At 36.6% G+C, this 14,145-nt stretch overlaps 1 protein-coding gene across 9 annotated transcripts in view; it reads right to left on the bottom strand.

The window, feature by feature from the left end:
• The window catches only part of LOC127435888 (A-kinase anchor protein 13-like), a 150,001-nt gene extending 136,441 nt beyond the window's left edge, over nt 1-13,560 (bottom strand). For all 9 annotated transcript variants that reach the window (XM_051689657.1, XM_051689660.1, XM_051689663.1 and 6 more), the window contains exon 1: nt 13,221-13,560. The gene's annotated coding sequence lies outside the window, so the exon portion shown is untranslated. The remainder of the gene's footprint in view (nt 1-13,220) is intronic.
• Nucleotides 13,561-14,145: the final 585 nt, after the last annotated feature.

Here is a 14,145-nt window from a genome sequence, read left to right as displayed (position 1 = left end):
CTAGAGCACATTGGGAATTGGGCATTCTAAATTGGGAGAAAAAGGGGAGAAAAATCAATCAATCAATAAATAAATAAATAAAGCATTATTGTTACATACTGTTTTGTTTTCTTTCCTAACAAGGACACAAATGCATTTTGACAGGAAAAGAAGTAAAATTTCAGCACTTTCAAAATCTGTGATTAACTATGAAAAATTATGCGATTAATCAGGATTTCAAATTTTTTAATTGTCTGACAGCACTACTTTAACTGTTACTATTTTAAAATTTACTTTGCACTCTGATTTTGAAAAAGGGAAAACCCAAAAGCGTGGTATGTCAGCAGGGTGATAACCATCAAATTGAAAGCAGAAGCTGCCTTTCAAATTTGCTTCAGATCTATAAACTGTATGTTACATATAATAGCATATAATCCATATTAATTTACCTTCTGAGTGTCAGTGTTTATGCTATTGCTGTAAAATTGAAGGTGCAAAAGTGTTAAAGAGTAACACAATTTGATAAATGTAAATTATGCTTATTTTTAAAATCTCATCAGTAGGGAAATGATTACATGATGGACATTGAGAAATCAAAATGTACTCAAACAAAAAATGTTCTGTAAAATAAGAAAAAAAGAAACAACATGTACTATAAACATTTGTGATAGTAAATATTCTTATTTTACTTAAGACATATTAAATGTGCTTGTATGGAATGGTGTTCAGAAAATGTTCCTTCTCCTTGTAACATATCACTGAAATAAGTGTCCTGAGATATCTCACCGGTCTCTGTAACTGTTACAGAGACTGGTGAGATATCTCAGGACACTTATTACAGTGTAACAGCACTATACTGTGTAAACAGCAAAGAAAAATGTGGTTGCGGACAAATCCTGTGATCAGCCAATCAGAAGACTATGATGTGCTTTTTGCCTGAAAATCATTTTGCGCGTTCTCATTTATGTAGTAGTTCATTCAGGTGTAATGTCATATTCGGATTCATAACAGCTGATGACTGAGGGTGCTATTTTGCTACTTTTGTGTTTGACAACTGTGAGAAGACGCACTGCTGCTCTACTGTTTGGTGATGGTCTCAACGGTATCCTTGGAGGGCGGAGTTTTGGAAAGAGGAGGCGTATCTAATTCAACAGCTCAGTCTCGTGGAAGTTCCAGAACGGCTAAATCGCTTACAGCACCTTTAATATCAGGGTGATTTCATGCTAAATGTTAACTGAGAAAACGTCTAAAAAAAATACATTAAAAAAAAACTTTGAGATTCAAATGTAAATAGGACTACGTTTGTCAGCATTATTCTTCACTTATTGCTTTCAAAGTTCCTGACAATTTGTACAAAATCTTCAAATAGAAAATAGTTCAAAAGCTATTTTCCATACTATAGTTTTGAAATTGAAAAGTACAAAAGAGCTCAAACGTTATTTTATCCAAAACACATAAAAAAAAACACAGACATGGAATCTTCTGCCAAAACTTTAAATTACTTGTATAAGATAATTTATTAATAATCAAGATAACAAATATAAAATATTTTCATGGTTTTGTGCGCGTGTGTGTGTGTTATTTTTAACCAAAAAAAAAGTCGGTTCTTGTTCAGAACCATTCTTTAAAAAAATACCAGAATCGTATGATCTTCGTGGCTTTCAGTTCCGTTAACGGTTCTCTAGCGTGCAATTTCCTGCCGATGTGGCTGGAACACCGTCCTCAAATACTCTGACAGTGTTTCCAGCAGTGCATCTCTGCAGCAGCGCAGCCCTCTACTGACTCCACAGCGTAAAAACACACAGTTCTACCAGTGTATTTAATTCCCAGTCGAACGAGTCTCGAGCCAGCTCTTTTTACAGCGGGAAACATATGCGCTGCCGATACAGTTCGATTCCCGAAATAATTATTCAAAGGAGCCGGTTCTTTTGAATCAACAGTGCAAAACATTTGGTGCTTCCGGTATAGTCCGATCCCTAAAGAACCACTCTAATGAGCCGTTTCTTCTTTTACTGTTTATTTAATGATGACCGGTGTCTCTATTAAACCAAGCAGTGCAGTTACTGACTGAGTGTTCATATGACAATGTAGAATTAAAGATACACACGTTTTGTTGTAATAAGTGGAATTTTATACAATAATAAATGAATAAATGAAATATGCCATCACATTTCGTGTTGGTTTAGATTTCTTTATTTAAAATAGAGTACGGATCTATTATTGGATTGTATTTTTGTCTCTAAAAAGTCTGCAAAAACACCTTTTACACGAACTGTATTACATTTATTTCTGATTTGTTATATCTGCTCTGTACAAATCTTAAATGATCTCATTATTTGGTAACAGACAGACAATAATTGCATTTCTCATTTTCAAATAATTCTTTAAAAAAATAAAAAGTACTAAAAGAATTACTGGAATTGTTACTGGAACCGTTAAGGAACGGGAATCGTAAAGAGGAATTGGAACAGGAATCAAAAATTCCCAACCCTAATGGCTGTTGACAGTTATGCTATCTGTAGATATTAAAAGCCTTATATAACAAACTTTTAATTATATTTTAATATTTTATTATTTTATTTAATATTTTGTAATTAACAAATAATTTTTATTCATATTGCGTCATCAAAATAATTTTATAATATCTTTACATTTTTATTTTATTTATGAAATGTGGCATTGCTCAGACGTTGGCCGTGGTCGAAATGGCATACTACTCTACTATTTTGTCTTCAAACAAAATGGTAAAAATATCTATCCAGTCTCCATAACCTACTTTATAAATGAGCCAGAAAGTTAGCAGAAACAACAGGCTGCAAAGTGCTACAGTACTCACAGGAAACGGGCTAGACGCACATCACCATTACAACTGCAGATGTGTGCTCTCACAAAGACGTATATGTTTGCATGAGGAACTCTGGGTGCTGCCTGTTCCAAGAGGTTACAGATGGTCATATTCAGCTGCACAGCTGATGACCCAGTTTCAGTTTGGACATCTAAGGTCTATTGTTCCAATGCTTATAGCTGACTGTCAAAATATGACTGACAGAGAACGTAGGGTGTGGCTAAGAAATGGTGCATGGCTGCAGCATGGCTTGAATAATGAGTAATCTTATGTTATAGATGTAGAGTAATTTAAATTTAAAATCATACATACCTTATTCGATGTGAAACAGCATTCAAAACCCTTTTTACTTCCATAATGTGACCTATTTCCAAAAGATAAAGACTATTGAACTAGAAAAACATGTGGGTAGGGACTTACTCACTCTCAAATCAAATCACTGATCAACTCCCATTTGAAGCACTCGAATCAAATCAAATAAAATGTTTGTGTCAACCAGTTTCACAGACCTCCCCAAGCACATACGACCCAGGGTAGATAAAAGATAAAATCTATCATGTCAATGCAGAAAGGGGAAAGGCAGGCCACTTGGCAGGTGTATGACAACAAAGCAAAGTGCCTCCCTAATAGTCTTGAAAGCACAAATGCACATACAGCCTTAGAGAAACGTTATCCTTCCTGCACACGTCAGGCATCCATAAATTTAAGATACTAATGAGGCACTTTCAATCTATGGTTACAGCTGACAAACCAACTAGTACTTCTCTGTTGAGAAATTACATAATGCTGTACTGTAGCATAACAAGTCTCTTGTTTAGATTCTCTCAAGAAAAAAGGAAAAGTGATTTCACTGGTAAACTTACTTGAGTAACAAGTATCTTTAAAAACTAATTTTACATAACGTGATGTAAAAAAACTAAAATCCTTAAAAGGTGAAGTGTGTAAGTTCTGAGTCACTAGCGTCACCAAACAGAAATTGGAAAAAATAAAGGTTTCCCAAACACTCCCCGAATCTTCCATTGGTCACCCAAACAGATAGTTCCTGCCCCAAACTATAGCCATTGGTTGAACCAATGTTGCCAAGGCTGCTGAAACTGTACATGTACCTTCGGATACTTCATTTTCTCGTTTTTGTCTTCAAAACGACATAACCAACAAACCGCTCATTTATCACATTTCCCATTATCTCTCTTTATCACATCATAACAATTTACATTGTATCTGCTTGTATTTCAATTTAAAAAGAAATAGCCAAAAACAAGAAAACAATTTGTTTATAACTTGAATATTTGCTTTGCACATGTGGGCAGGCCTAACACCCCTATTTCCATTAATTATTCAACACTCACCGTCATCTGTTCTTCCTTAACCCCATCCAAAGAATAAGAGTTCATCAGAGTTAAAGTATGCCGATTGTTTTTGCAAATAGATTCTAATCATTTTAATGAAGAGCATTAATATTTCTTAGAAAAACTTCTGACTGCTGCATGTTTATTGCAATGGACACCTGGATACGACAACCACTGAATGCATGAACTCGCTTTTGTCATCGTGGAATGGGCTGGCAGTGCTTTATCTCAAAAGGAAAATTAGCACGATTATGAATTGGGATGCTGTGCACACACCTAATTGTAACTAAATAGACTTTGTTATCTGGTCATTATTGTTGTTGTTATTATTATTAATGATGATTAAACAAGCCCAATAATTGCAGGGGAAACATAAGGGAAAACAGAGTTGTGCTCAAAAGTTTGCATACCCTGGCAGAAATTGTGAAATTTTGGCATTCATTTTGAAAATATGACTTATGTCTTTTATTTAAGGATAGTAATCATATGAAGCCATTCATCATCACATAGTTGTTTGGCTCCTTTTTAAATCATAATGATAACAGAAATCACCCAAATGGCCATGATCAAAAGTTTACATACCCTTGAATGTTTGGCCATGTTACAGACACACAAGGTGACACACACAGGTTTAAATGGCAATTAAAGGTTAATTTCCCACACCTGTGGCTTTTTAAATTGCAGTTAGTGTCAATGAGTTTGTTATCTCTCACGTGGATGCACTGAGCAGGCTAGATACTGAGCCATTGGGAGCAGAAAAGAACAGTCAAAAGAACTGCAATAACTGCAATAACATTAACTGCGGTAATGGAACTTTATAAAGATGGAAAAGGATATAAAAATATGTACAAAGCCTTGAAAATGCCAGTCAATACTGTTCAATCACTTATTAAGAAGTGGAAAATTCGGGGATCTCTTGATACCAAGCCAAGGGCAGGTAGACCAAGAAAGATTTCAGCCACAACAGCCAGAAGAATTGTTCGGGATACAAAGAAAAACCCACAGGTAACCTCAGGAGAAATACAGGCTGCTCTGGAAAAAGACAGTGTGGTTGTTTCAAGGAGCACAATACGATGATACTTGAACAAAAATTTGCTGAATGGTCGAGTTGCCAGAAAGAAGCCTTTACCGTGCCAATGCCACAAAAAAGCCCGGTTACAATATGCCCGACAACACCATGACACGCCTCACAGCTTCTGGCACACTGTAATTTGGAGTGACAAGACCAAAATAGAGCTTTATGGTCACAACCATAAGCGCTATGTTTGGAGAGGGGTCAACAAGGCCTATAGTGAAAAGAATACCATCCCCACTGTGAAGCATGGTGGTGGCTCACTGATGTTTTGGGGTGAGTGAGCTCTAAAAGCACGGGGAATCTTGTGAAAATTGATGGCAAGATGAATGCAGCATATTATCAGAAAATACTGGCTGACAATTTGCATTCTTCCGCAAAAAAGCTGCGCATGGGACGTTCTTGGACATTCCAGCACGACAATGACCCTAAGCACAAGGCCAAGTTGACCCTCCAGTGGTTACAGCAGAAAAAGGTGAATGTTCTGGAGTGGCCATCACATGCAAGACAGCCAAAGACTTTGCATGACCTGGAGGCATTTAGCCAAGACAAATGTGCAGCTATGCCACCTGCAAGAATTTGGGGCCTCATAGACAACTATTACAAAAGACTGCACGCTGTCATTGATGCTAAAGGGGACAGTACACAGTATTAAGAACTAAGGGTATGCAGGCTTTTGAACAGTGGTCATTTAATTTTTTTCTTTGTTGCCATGTTTTGTTTTATGATTGTGCCATTCTGTTATAACCTACAATTGAATATGAATCCCATAAGAAATAAAAGAAATGTGTTTTGCCTGCTCACTCATGTTTTCTTTAAAAATGGTACACATTACCAATTCTCCAAGGGTATGAAAACTTTTAAATGTCAAAGTCTGTGTAAACATCTTTTGCAAGAATTGCATTCAATTCATTCCTAAATGTATTATATCTGCTCTGTTGAAATTGGATATGATCTCTTAATTTGGCAACAGACTGCTGAAGTCAGTAATTGCAATAAAAATTGCATTTCTTATTTCCAAATATTTCTTCCTCAAACTTAAAAATGGTTAACTGAACTGTTGAGGAATCAGAATCGTTAAGAGGAATTGGAACCAGAATCGTTAAATTCCTTACGATTCCCATCCCTTTTTTTTAGATAGATCAACCAATTAATGCTTTACTTTTAGTTGTCTATGCATATTAAGCTGAGATAGCAGCAAATAATTTAACAGAGACAAATTCACACCCCTCAGATTTAAAACGCATTACTGTTTACTTCAATAGATAAAAAAATAACTGCGTGGCATTACACAGCAACCCTTCGGAGGTGATGGGGGCCAACAGGAGGCAAGATACTCAATTTATGTGTTCCTGCACAGCACAGTAATAAAACAGTGAGGCAGAAAACCTCCTGTGCTTCTTTGCCCAAACAAACAATATAAACATACTTGAGCCGACTCCTAAAACCAATAAATCAAACGTAACAATCTCTGTCGTTCAAAGTGAAACAGCATGTCGTACATAGCAATAACATGCAGCTCTACCTCAGAACAAAAAATATCTGGCATTTCTGGCCAGGCAAAGGACGTTCATGGGAACAGTTTGTTTTTTTGAAAGCTACTCCTCCAAACCAACTCAGACTGAGAGGTTGGACTTTCCTCAAGTATTTGCTGAATCAGAGAACAGGGCCACAGATTCTGTCTGCCTGCTTTATTAAAAAGCAAGAGGCCCATGATAGTAGTCTGATATCAGTCGTAGAGTCAAACGTTCAATAGAACAGACAATGTGTAGAACAGTAACCGAATATAAGCATCAAGATAGTGGGTAGACTATATTGGGAAGGCAAAAAAACAGCTGGTACATTTCTATGAAACATATCTACTACATATTCCTCATCAACACCATCCCTTGTGCTTCTGGAAAACACTGAAACCTAATAGCATCCATTGGGAAGCTAGGGCTTCCTGGGGTCTGTGCGTAACAACTGAGCTTTCTGATTACTAATAGGTGACGAATGGGACCTGCTTGTCCAAATACAATTAGGCAAACACTATTTTTTCAGGATTTCAGTACGGATTTCATTACCAAACACCGTATTACATTATACTTGTAAAATACACATCATTCCCTTCATTTGCCTCAATGTAGCATAAAAGAAAACCATCTGGCTTTTGTATTGCCTTAAATGAAATCGACATCCTTGGCATAACCAGTAGGATCTAGAGGAGAGCTAACCACTTTAATAAAACACAATTATTTGTTAAAAAAAAAAAAAAAAAAGAAGAATCAGAAAGTGAAGAACAATTATCTTCAAAATACACATTTTCTCAATATCTAACCACGCACCAACACAGTCTCATGAGAATTCGTAAGAATAGTAAGAGATGGCAAATCTGTATGACTTTATTTGTACAAAAACGTATGACTTATACATAATTCACATAAGCTTCCGTCTCGTGTTTTTGGTCATAGTTTTAGTCTTTTGACAAAAATGTCCTTTAAAATGAGCCAATATTACATCATGTAATTCATTCATTTTAGTCAGTTTTACTAAAATGGCCTATGACATTTTCTACATTTAAACTTGTATCAAACATATACAAATAGGCTACATACAAAATACTGTATAACTGTCCTTGTTATGAGCTCCTGAAATAATAGCATATAATGAATATACTGAAGTATTAAACACTCTTTAGAAGTTAGCCTACTGTATTCTGAATGATTAACGATTTAGAACCTTAACTTTCAGTGTTTAACTAGTTTAGGATATTACATTGCTATGTGTTTTTTACAGGAAAGGCATATTCACAACGCAAGTTACGTAACACAATTTACACATATTATGACTAGCGTAGCACGTAACTTAGCTCAAGTTCACCTGTTCATTTGCTTCATTGTCTGAGCAGATTTAAGTTGTAATATTGCATATAATGTATGTTGTGAATATAGTGAATAATCTCATGTATAAATAGGATGCATCTGAGTAAGGTAATTTAACCCGTTTCAAAGCGGTTAATTTTGCCGCTGTTCAGCACGTTCAACTCATGCAGCTCAAGTGGGGAAATCCCCAACATAAATTATTAGATTAGATAATCCATATCTTCTATAAAAAGACGTTTCTCTAGATATTTCTTCTGTTTATATCTTGCACGTTAATATCTTGACGTATAATTTTTCTCGTCATATTTTCGTCAACAGTATGCTTTAATAAAAATGTTTCATTATCGTCATGGTGTGTCTTTTGTCTCATATTAGCTATCATTGACAAAATCAAAAAAAACTTTTTTTTTACTAACATACTTGTCAGTGATTTCGTTGACAAGATTTACACTGCTTCCCTCGTCTACTTCAAAACCCTCATATTTTCTTCCGTCATACACAAAACATATTTATTAATTACAATCATGGCCACAGGTTCAAACATATGGTTAGGTTTTGGTATGGGGTGTTATGGGTTCAAATTTCAAAATATCACGAACGCACGTTCTGAACCAGGAAGTTTAGCTTTCTTCTACCGTACACAACATGGCTTTTTACATTACTATCATTGTTAGGTTTAGGTTCTGGGTAAATTGTTCCCCGTTTGGTCAGGTTTAGGTATGGGGTTTGGGTTAGGGGTTAAAATGAGGAAAAATATCACAAAAGTTTCTCTTTCTTCTGGCCAACACAACAGGGCTTTTTTACATTACTATCATCATTAGGTTTAGGTTCTGGGTAAAGTGTTCCCCTTTTGGTTAGGTTTAGGTATGGAGTTTGGGTTAGGGGTTAAAATTAGGAAAAATATCACAAAAGTTTCTCTTTCTTCCATCCAACACAACAGGGCTTTTTTAAGTACTATCATAGTCAGGTTTATGGTCTGGGTAGGGTCTTAAACTTCATTGTTAGGTTTATCTTTGCATCGACACACGGCCCTGTCCCCATACCCCCACTTGTAGTTTTGGTCTTGCCTGCTTACCAACTTGTCTTGCGTATTTCAGGTGTTTGGCCACTAGTGTGCAAGTAGACGTGGAGACTGCGAGAGTGTGGAAAATTTTACCCATCTTTTCCTTTGTTAATACACTACTGGTTGTTGGAAGTGTATTGTGCTGTAGAAAATATGCAAGTAATTTTTTTTATAATGTTTTTATTGTGTGAAAATAATTGTAAAACGTAATTATTTTTACTCATTTTGATTTTCAATACTTTATTAAAATAATTGTAAAATTGTGTTGTCCATAACTGCTGTAAAATATGAAATATAACCAATTTCTTTCTACTTTGTTTCTCAATACACTGCATTAAACTTATTTAAAAAAAAAAAAATGAAAACTTTATTCTATAAACCTGTGTGATCCATTAATAGCTACTAATACAAACCTTTTAAATGATATGCTTTGGCTTTTCATTTATATAAGATGACTGCTTTACACAACTTATCAGTATGTGGTTTCATTCAACAAATAAAAAGCATTAAAACGTATATTTTAAATACATAAAGACGAGAAAGAACCTGTGATAGTAGTTGATACATTTTTAATTTTAAAACGGCATTTACTAGGCCGCATAGTGTATGCCACACTGGCTGATAGATGACCAAAATGACCAGCAGTATTAGGCTAGAACAAACAAAATAAGGAGAATACTGGGCGAGAGCGATAACAAAGAGGTACATAATTATACACGTAAATAATATTTTGTAATTATGATACTGCTATTAAGTCATCCCAAACACGTTATATAATGTTGAATATATTCATTTATACTAAAATAAATATATGCTTCACTTAAGTTTCACTATCTGATTACAATAAATAACTTATGTTAAAAAGCTTCCCTTGACGTCATCATGGCGAAAATACACCGATTGCTTGGGTAGGCAGGGTGTGGCTCCTGATCGTGATGAACTCTGGGATACACTTAGCCTGAAAGACCGCTCCGAAGCGGTATTCGCACTAGTGTGGATTTAGTGTGGGTTAAGTGCATAGAGCTTTGGCATGTTTTAGACATGGGACAGTCTTGAACACTTACTTCCTGTCGCATGCACGCACACTCAAGTGGCCAAGACTGCAAGTGTGGGGCCACATTTAATTTAACAAGGAAAAAACGAAACATCCGAGTCTACAAGGACATGGGGGAAGCGTATGTGATTGGTTGGTGTATAAGTGGTACAATTTCTTATGACTTCGCCATCTCAAACTATTCTTATGAATTATCATAATATCAGTTTGCCATGCACATACCAGACAGAAAAACAAAGAGCTGTTACGGTTTTGAACCATGATGGAAATGTCACCTTATTGCACATTTATCACACTGTCAAGGATTAATTAGATTAGGAATAATACTATGGTGCAATCTTCACTAGATGATCAAACCTCTCATCTTGTTCAGTACTAATCACGACAGAAAACATCTACCAGAAAGAAGCTAAAAACTGTATACTCCGCAATGAGTTGCAGATGAACCCTCTTGAATTTCTTTTGGCCATGGCTTCGTCTACATAAGCATTAGCTGACACTTTCTCTGTCTGACATCTTCGGCACAAGCCCAACATTTGAATCAACAATAGAAACTTTAACTGCCTCCATGACTTCCAGTATTCCAGTTCTTCATGTGTGGTTGATTAAGCAGGCGAATATCTTGAGAGTATTGAGGAAATTAAAATATCTGTCTAGGTTATTTGATTTTTGATCCGGGGACTGTATGCCAGCAAAAGCATGAGTTTCACTGGAAATTCCAAAAGTGCAACATACATAAAGCTTTAAATGAATAAGAGAGGTAGGCAAGGAATGAGACGACCCAATGCAGAACATATCCTGAGAATTCCAAAGCTTCTAGACTTAAGAACAACAAACTTAGGGCTGTGTAGTCTGAAAACAATACAAGAAAGCAATTTATAATGGCAAAACGCATGTCCATTTGTCTTTGATTCTGCTTCACTTTAACCTACTGCGGTGTTGGTTTCCTCCAGCTCAGAAGGGATCAGTAACACATTAAGAGCTCATGATGTATTTAGTAAGTTCTTGAATCTGATAGATTTCACAATTTACATACAGACAGCTGATGGGCTCCATCTACCACAAATTGAAGAATAGAGATATGCTACCAACTTGTTTCACTGTGAATGCAAATTTCTTCAAAATTACATAAACAGTTACAAGTTTGGACAACTTATTTTACATTTCTCTTGATATTCAAAACCTTCTGATTAAAGGTTTGTGCTTTAATGCTTGAAATGAGTTTTGTAGACAAACAGAAATTGTGCCTAGAGCCTACATATGAATTTCTTTACAAAACTACAATTTAATTTTTTGAATGAATGGTTGGACCAGTCTGGAAAAAGCATCCGACTAGTATCCAATATACATGGAAGCTCCAATACTGTTTTAAACAGCATGTCAGGATGCACCTCGTGAAGTTGGCTGAGAGAATGTCCAAAATGTGCAGAGTTGTAATTTGGGCAAAGGTGGCAACTTTGAAGATGCTTAAATATGAGATAACATTTCTGGTCACTACACAATACCGTTACTTCCATGCGTGTTATTTCATAATTTTGACTACAAATTTTGTATTACATTTATTCTAAATGTGAAAAATAGTAATGCTAAAGAATGAATGTACATGTCGACTTGCGTCAGAAATGACCTTTTAAATAAGGGGCAAAATTTGCACCCTGAATTTGATTTTCAGGGGCATTTACACCTTTATGAGGCCATTTTTTAAACCATATAAATCAAACAGTGTTTGCTCTGTTTATGACAAATACTTCAGTTTATTCAATTTATTAATAGATTTTTATTTCAATTGATGAATTTATTACCTCTTACCATTCAAATAAAATCAACAAACTCATATTTAATGCAATAATACATGTAGAACTAGAACTATAATAGAAAATGAAGAACTATATCAGATGTTACAAATAATAAAAAATAAAATAAAAATTTAAAAATTCAGTACAAGAGCATTTTTTGCCCCCCACATTTTGAATTTCAGGGGCATTTTTGCCCCAAGCCCCACTTAGTTTCTGACCCTGGTGTCTAAATTTCTAATAACTAGCAGCTAGTGTATATCAGACTACATGCATGATTAAAATTACAGCTGGCAAACCTGCCCATTCCTGGGGTGGGGGAAATTCTGATCAACATCAAAAAGACATGAAAGACATTCTACAGACACCTCTCGCCCCAATAGTTTACAAATTAAAACAGAAGAGATGAGAATCAGAAATGAGACAAGATGGGGTCTGGGTAGCTCAGCGAGTACTGATGCTGACTACCACCCCTGGAGTCGTGAGTTTGAATCCAGGGTGTGCTGAGTGACTCCAGCCAGGTCTCCTAAGCAACCAAATTGGCCCGGTTGCTAGGGAGGGTAGAGTCACATGGGGTAACCTCCTCGTGGTCACGATTAGTGGTTCTTGCTCTCAATGGGGCGTGTGGTAAGTTGTGCGTGGATTGCAGAGAGTAGCATGAGTCTCCACATGCTGTGAGTCTCTGCTGTGTCATGCACAGCGAGTCACGTGATAAAATGCGCGGATTGACGTCTCAGAAGCGGAGGCAACTGAGACTTGTCCTCCGGCACCCGGACTGAGGTGAGTAACCGCGCCACCACGAGGACCTACTAAGTAGTAGTAGTAGTAGTGGGAATTTGGCATTCCAAATTTGGGAGAAAAAGGGGACTTTTTTTATTTTATTTTTTTATAAATAAATAAAATAAAAAGAAAGAAATGAGACAAGCTAACCGTTCAAAGAGAAGAGACCAACCTAACAGACATGTGACAAACGCAACAACAAAAAGCGCGACCGATAATTTCACTAAATGTATCCAGCTGAAGCTCCGCAGTATTGCAAAACGTGATCTCTTAAAGTGAACCGAACCCCATTTTTCGTTCCCAAATTTTTTTGCAACTACTAAGCAATTACTCCTCAAACAAAAGAGCTAAAACAGTTTGTTTTACCTTCCAATACAATAACATTACAGCAATTCACTTAGGAGATTCAAGCGTCTCTTACCTCAAACGCTGCCGTGCTCAAAGCGTGCTCGGTTCTTCCACTCTCATTCCCTTTAAACGATCACAAAACACCATCCAACATTGTCTCCTTATAACTCTGGCTAGTAACGCAAACACGCCGAGCTGCCCTTCTTTAAGCACTACTTGTATGGATGTGCACTTCCACACGCTGCAACGAAAAATCGTCTGCGAACGTCACGAAGTTAGTAACCTCTACTTCTGCGCTTCGGCGTTTGACGGATATAAAAGCGTTCCAGAACGTAACAAAACAAACCACTTGGTTTAATGTTGCAACTTGCGCTACGAGTTTTGGCCAATGTAGAGACAAGCCACTTGTTACACTGTAGCAACTTCTGTTCTTCTGTGCTCCCGTTAACAGGGCATGCTTGTATCATAGGGCGGGACCAGCAGTCCCTTGGGAGCAGTAGTAGCGGTATGAGGTGTCTCAAAACAAAACAAAAAAACACCGTTTGTCGCCGCTGTTGCTTTGCGTATTGCAGTAAGGTTAATATTTTTAACTCGTTCATTAGACTTTATCTATATAGCTGTTTTGTTACAATGTTGCTGTTTGTTTGTTTGTTTGGTGATTGTCTATGAACTGGCAGCTTAAACTAAATGACAGTAAGATGTCTGTCCATTTATGTTTCAACATGAAATTAAATGCCCGCAAAAAAAGTTATTCAATGAATTTGGCTGACCTCTTGTGACCAGTAAATGTAGTACAACTTGTCCATTCTTGCCGCGCTTCAAGTAGGTATAGCTGCAGACCGGAGACGTCCAAATGGGGGCAGAATCTCCAAAAGAGGGCGGGGTTACTCCAAAAGGGGGTTGCGCCAACTCCAAAAGGGGGCGTCACTTCCACTCATGGGAAGGGTTAGATTAGGGGCTCCCTATATCTTTAATGTTCACGCAACTTTTTGAAGCAA

The sequence above is a fragment of the Myxocyprinus asiaticus genome, chromosome 46 (genome assembly GCF_019703515.2).
Source record: "Myxocyprinus asiaticus isolate MX2 ecotype Aquarium Trade chromosome 46, UBuf_Myxa_2, whole genome shotgun sequence".
Lineage (NCBI taxonomy): Eukaryota > Metazoa > Chordata > Actinopteri > Cypriniformes > Catostomidae > Myxocyprinus > Myxocyprinus asiaticus.
This window is presented reverse-complemented; position numbering and strand designations above follow the sequence as displayed.